General features: G+C 32.4%; 1 long non-coding RNA gene across 1 annotated transcript; it reads left to right on the top strand.

The window, feature by feature from the left end:
- Positions 1 to 4615: 4615 nt before the first annotated feature.
- On the top strand, positions 4616 to 6110 carry LOC149908647 (uncharacterized). The gene is made up of 3 exons (XR_016456766.1): positions 4616 to 5170; positions 5297 to 5358; positions 5433 to 6110. It is a non-coding gene; the product is annotated as an uncharacterized LOC149908647 (long non-coding RNA).
- The last annotated feature ends 218 nt before the right edge of the window (positions 6111 to 6328 follow it).

Genomic DNA, 6328 nt, shown 5'->3' with positions numbered 1-6328 from the left:
AGTAAATAAAAGTGCCGACAGTAATCAAACCATGTTATCCATACACATATATTAATCCTTATCCCATTAAATGATGTTTTATTATAGACTGTTTCAATACCAGCAAAATACTTTTTAAATGAAAAGAATTGGATATTCCATTCAAAAGATATAACGAATTTTTAAAAGTGTCAATCTACAGAAAATAGTAGGTATACTGTTCGAGCAGGCCGTAGTGCGGGGGTCACGGAGGAATTCTACCAATATGCGTCTTGACGGAACACAGTGGGGTTTTGGTCGGTAGGAATCCGACATAACCCACGGCCCCACGGGACGGGGTAAAGGTGATTTTCATGTGATTAAAAATTAAACCTATAGTCCGAAATATATAGTAGACTTTTCACTGTAACGATATCGCTATCTATGCGGGTGAAACCGCAGGGCATTGCTAGTAATTAATAAATTGATAATATTGAACGTTTCTCAGTTTTTTTAACAATTTTTTATCCCTCTCTAACTCTATCATTTTTGCGATTTTAATTTCTTCAAAAATGACTGAATAATTAACATAACTGTAGCAATCCGAACTTTCTTAAATAATAGATTTTGCTGACCGTACCAATGCCATTCTAAAGATCTTCCGATGAACTCGCACAAAAACTTGTGAGAGGGAAGTCGAACTCATTTATTTTTATACACTACTATTGTTTCGTCTTTTTTTTTACACTAGATCGTTATTTTTTTACAAGAGGTCAAGCGTGTTCCTTTTTTCCTCTTCCGAAAACCATTCTCATAATGATTATGATATTTTTCGTTTAAAGAATAAAAACAAAAGTTATGTGATAATTGGACGATGTAGTCGCAATATGAAATCTGTGACAGAATAACACTGTTCGTTTATCTGTTTTATATAATTGAGATACAAATGAAATTTAAACAAATGACAAAATTTTATGTAGAAAAAGAAGATAAAGAAATATTCGCATCAAATAAAAAATTGATACAATAGAACCCGCGGGTAAAGCTACTAAATAAAATAAAAATATATACATATCTGTCCAAATCTAACCCCTATGCTGAACGAGATGCTAGGTTCCTAACCTAGGATCTAGTTCACATGATGCAGTTCAAACACATTTTAGAATTCAGAATCGTAAGAAACGATGTCTCTGAACCGTGTAGTATTGAGAACGGGGCCACTAAAAATGCTAACTGAAATACAAATATTTATTGCAATGAAAATGTAACAATATCTTCAGTACATACGTTATTATCAAAGATACAATTTTATTTAGCATAGCCTCTTATTTATTTAGATGTGATAAGCTGATCGTAACGAATTAGACGAGCGCATCCATAAATAAACTAGAAAACAATTAGGCGTGTGTTATTGCTATGATAATAAAAATAGGCTAATATTGATGAGTACAAACACCCGCACAAACATTTTGAACTAGGCTGAAAGCTTGGTATAAAATGTTGCGCCGAAGCATGGCCGTAGCAATCAAAAGCTGTTAAAGAGACAGGTTATCAGTTCAAGCCCTGAAAAACTACGTAAAAATGGCTCTATAAGTTCAAAATCAAACCGCACACCGCGTAGCCACAATCGGCAGTCAAATGTGCTACGAGCAAACACGGCGAACGTGATTCTACGGACGCAGGCACGTAGCACCGGTAGCTCGTAGCAAGTCGAGAACGTTACATATTGAATCGCTAATTTCAATATTGGCTCTACGGCGTTTTGATAAAGCTTCTATTAAAGATATTGCGGGGAAGAAACTAAAAATATAGTAGATATTGCGTTGTATTGAATGGTAGAGAAACGATAAAAGACAGCTATTGATAAAAATTTGAACATGGAAACTTGATGTAGGCACTATCCCTAATAATGTCTTATATGATTGAGTAACTCTGTCTGACTTTCACACCTAGATCACCGAATTCTGATGAATTTTGGACTATAGATATACTTACTTGTGAACATAGAAGTTAAACTGAACTTTACACTTGTAAGGTTGTAAGATAAGGTCCATTTGGGATACGATTAAACTTAATTATGCACAGATTTATTTTTTCAATAAGAGAACAATCTAAATTGTAAAATACCCACTTTAAATAAATATAGTGAAGGTTTTATTCATATTAAAATTTGGCAAACGGAATCGCTAAGCAAAGTCTAGATTAAATGTAAATTATCTTAACCCGCGTTTAACGAGAATCAAGTCGTAGATTAGCGAAAAAAACTAATTTAATTAAGGGAAGATTTCACAAAGTTCCAAATTCAGAGGCGATGAATTTTACATTACAATAAAAAAAACTTTTCTCCTTTACCACGAATACCTTACAAAAAGTGTCTTACGAGTTAGCAAGGAGGAAAAAATTTAGTACAGTTAGTAAAAGGAAGTCGGGAACAAACTTATAGCTCCGTCGGGTACCGTTGAAGGCATAAAGATAAAACTTTTACATCTAATAGTTAGCTTAGTTGTCGTCAGAATTCGTGGTGTTTTCCCTACGTTTTGATAATTCTTATTTAGTTTGGAGACTTGATAAATGTCGCGTTTTTATCTCAGGAATTGTAGTAACGAATGTTTTGTTCTTTCATTATTATAGTTTATTATTATCATAATTGAAACTTTGTAGTGTTGTTGATAGTGCTCTTGATGGAACTGAATTTTATAGTTTAGATTTTTTTAATGAAGCACTATATTATTTATTTATTTATTTGCAATAAGGTACGTTATAGCTAGTGATACAATTTTTGAAATGAATAGATACTAAGATACGCCAATAAAAAGGTACACCAATAGGTAGTGAAATAATATACGTTTGTGAATAAAGACTAGAATTTAACATCGTAAAGTTCGTATTACCTATGTAACTTTTGTAATTTTTGCTCAGATTATAATACGTAGGTACTCATGTTCAAACACACAAATAGCAGCACAGAATGTTTGAGAAATTTGTGAACAGCAAATTTAAAGGCACATCTATACACTTCGTTCATTCGACGCGTCGCAGCTTTTATTTTTACATTAGACGCTTCGCTATAAAATTACCTAGACTCTCAGAAATTAAGTTATGCACTTAGTTCGCGCCTTACACCGTCACTGCGAAGTTAGTGCAACTTTGGAGATGCTTATTTAATACGACATTATAGTTTTTACTGTGTTTAGGATAATTCGGTGAATATAAAGTTGGTTATATATATTATGAAGTAAAATATATTTTCGAGAAATTTTATATTTTCCTTCTTGATGAATGACAAAGAAAATTATTTATTAAAAACCTATATTTTGTGTCAAATTACGCTACTAACCTGAAAACTTCCTTCGTTTTTTGGGAAAATCGTATATAAATAATTACGTTAATGTCAAAGATCGCGAATTTAATTCTATGTAAATCGATCGAGAAATTTAAACTTCCATTTAATTTTAATAGTGTTTTACATACAGACAAAATGTTTGCAAGCGCCTTACAATTCGGTGTGATAGGAAGCTTTATAATTGGCAATGTACGCCACTTAAAATGCATTCAGACGAATCATTTTCCTAACCTTTTATGTTGAGGATGCTGCGCTAAAATATACAGAAATTCATGCGAAATATCCGTGACTTTGCGATGATATTGCTCATATTAAGTTTTTAATTTGTTATTTAAATTAGAGGACATATCTTAATTGGTGTCCGTGGCGTTCTTCTCCATAGATACTGCTTTCTGAATCGTTGGTATGTTAAAAATTTTTGTAATGACGATTCGAAAGTGCTTCTAAAAGAAGTCAAATTGAATAAATAAAACAGAGTTTGAGTTCTAAGGTGTAAAAAATTAAGTAAGAACTTTTGGAGGTTTTAAATTGCTTGAGTAAACATCTTTACAACTTTATTAATTCTGTCCATAACCTTTTAGTTATTTCATTTATTTATTTGTCGATCATTTGAAAATACTCTTCGCAGTTATATAGTTACACTCGGAAGGGCACGCTTCATGTAGTATAGATGCAGATGGAACATTCTAGAACGTTCACAATGTTCAGTGAACAGTATCGGAAGCCGAATTCTGATGTTAACATCGCCTAGTACTTGTTCAAATGGATATTTCGAAATGCTGTTTGATTAAGAGCGGTTTTTATTGAGCGTTATCGATTCTTAGTGTTACTTGCTGTTTATGTGCAGTGTTTTGTGTATTACCTATAGTCATACTTATCTCAGAGGTATCATACAAAAGATTTAATAAGACACAGCGATGATGTAGTGGAAATCTTCATTTGATTGTTGTATACCTTAGTTGTATACATTTATAGTTTTTAATAATTGCAGTGATAATTTGCAACTGATTACCTACTTTAGGGCCGATTTTTCAATCTTTGGTTAAAACTTATCCACCCAATAAAGTATTACACGATAATATTTAAATGTCATCTGTAAACTGTCAAATACGGGCAATTATAGGATACCTTTTTGAAATGGTAGTTTAATACGTTATTCAACAAATACGTTTTAACCAAGGATTGAAAAATCAGCCCTAAATGTGTAAAAAGCTGAAATATTAGTGAATTGATACAATTAATTGGTGGTATAATACACTGTTTTTTAGAGGGGGTTGGACTCCGATGCTGATTAAGGTGATGAATTAATTTTTCTAACATTTACGGCCCTTTTTAAACCTTCGTAATTTTTATATTATTAAAGTTGTCGTGATGAAAATTCTTGACAAGAAAGTTCAATAGTAACACAATACGTCTACCGTTTTAGAAACATGATTCCATGATATTTTCTCGATAGAAAAAAAATACAAAGTTCTCATTGTTATTTTTTTTTAATCTCTGGCATCTTCAAAATAACAAACGTAAAGTTACGACTTTTTGGATATTAACTATAAAATATACAACCTATACGTCTACCGTGTTAGAATTTTGAAATATGCGATAGTTTTGAAATAAACAAGGAATACTTGAAATTAGCGCGCGACCAGCCAATATAGCGAGAGCCGCCCTGTACCTTCCTACCCCGATCGCTGCACGAGTCATTCCCGCTACGGCCGTCACACGGGGAACTTGTGTCGCTTGCGCAATCGTAAAAAAGGGTGACAACACGATAAGACAAAATGAGACAAATGGGGACAATAAAGAAAATAAGAAGAAGAAACATAAAGGTTGGAGGAAAAAGAATGCTTACAATTGGAACAAATTAATGAAGTAAGTTGGTTTTATTTTAAATTTGATGATAATTGTATTATAGACGATGTTTGATATGTACCCCTGTTTTAAGTACATAACGAATGTGTAAGATTTTTTCATTTATAGCATAAATAATCTTTTCAGAAATCCGGAATCCAGAAGGAAAATAAACCCACTGATTGTTCACAATGTGAACCCACTCCTTCGTAAGTACCTTTATTCAGTCAAAAATGTATGTTATCAACGCTCTACTGGTTTTATCGCATGATTCCATTTTTAGCAAAAAGCAACAAAGTGCAAAGAAATAAAAAATCATGGTGAACTTAGTGGAAGTATGGTGGACGTAATATGGAATTATGGAACAGGAGCTCGTTGGAGTAGTATTATATTTTAAAAAAATACGAAAAAATTTCAAGAATTTCTTAGTAGGTGGTAGATAAGTATATTGTATAAAGAATTTGATGTTGATATTTATTTCATTTATACTTACTACACCTGTGCGGGAAATTGCTTAGTACTAAAACCGGTTTATATTCATATTTACATAGTAATGTGAGTTTTCTTTTCGAAAAATTTTGTGTAAGTATATTAAATTGAGTTCCTGGGTGATCTGGAAACACAATTGGGCCCGGAGGATGGCGCTGCAGTCACTCCTCCTAATCACATGAACCGATTTGGATGAATATTTGTGTGCACATTTCATTGTTGTGGGATGATTGGTTGACTCGTTTTCACATTAGCTAATATTATGTATTTTTGTTGTTAGAAAGTAAACTTAATTTAATGTTTATAATACATTATTATTGGTATAAATAAGCCAGTGTTCGTCTCACATTGCTGTACCTGCCTACCTATCCTACCAGGGCCTAACTTTGTTCTGGCTATTTTATTTTGATTATTTGTAATGAATAATTACAATTATAATAGAGTGCAAAAAATAAATACATGCGTCAATATATTTTGTGTTTTTTTTAAACAATTTTTTTATTTAAAAAAATATCATTCCGACCGCGGCTTTGCCCGCGTGGAATTAGGTTATATCGTGAATCCTGTTTTATCCCACAGAAGTGTTCAGTTCGGATAAAAAGTATCCTATGTGTAAATCCAGGCAATTAGCTATATTTTATCAAAATTGGTAATGTAGTCTTGACGTGATTAAGTAACAACTAACAAAAA

The sequence above is a fragment of the Colias eurytheme genome, chromosome 5 (assembly GCF_061535395.1).
Source record: "Colias eurytheme isolate Ceu_HAF_F1 chromosome 5, ilColEury1 Martin Lab GWU primary, whole genome shotgun sequence".
Taxonomy (NCBI): Eukaryota; Metazoa; Arthropoda; class Insecta; order Lepidoptera; family Pieridae; genus Colias; species Colias eurytheme.
The sequence above is the reverse complement of the archived record's forward strand: the minus strand, read 5'-3'. Positions and strand labels throughout refer to the sequence as shown.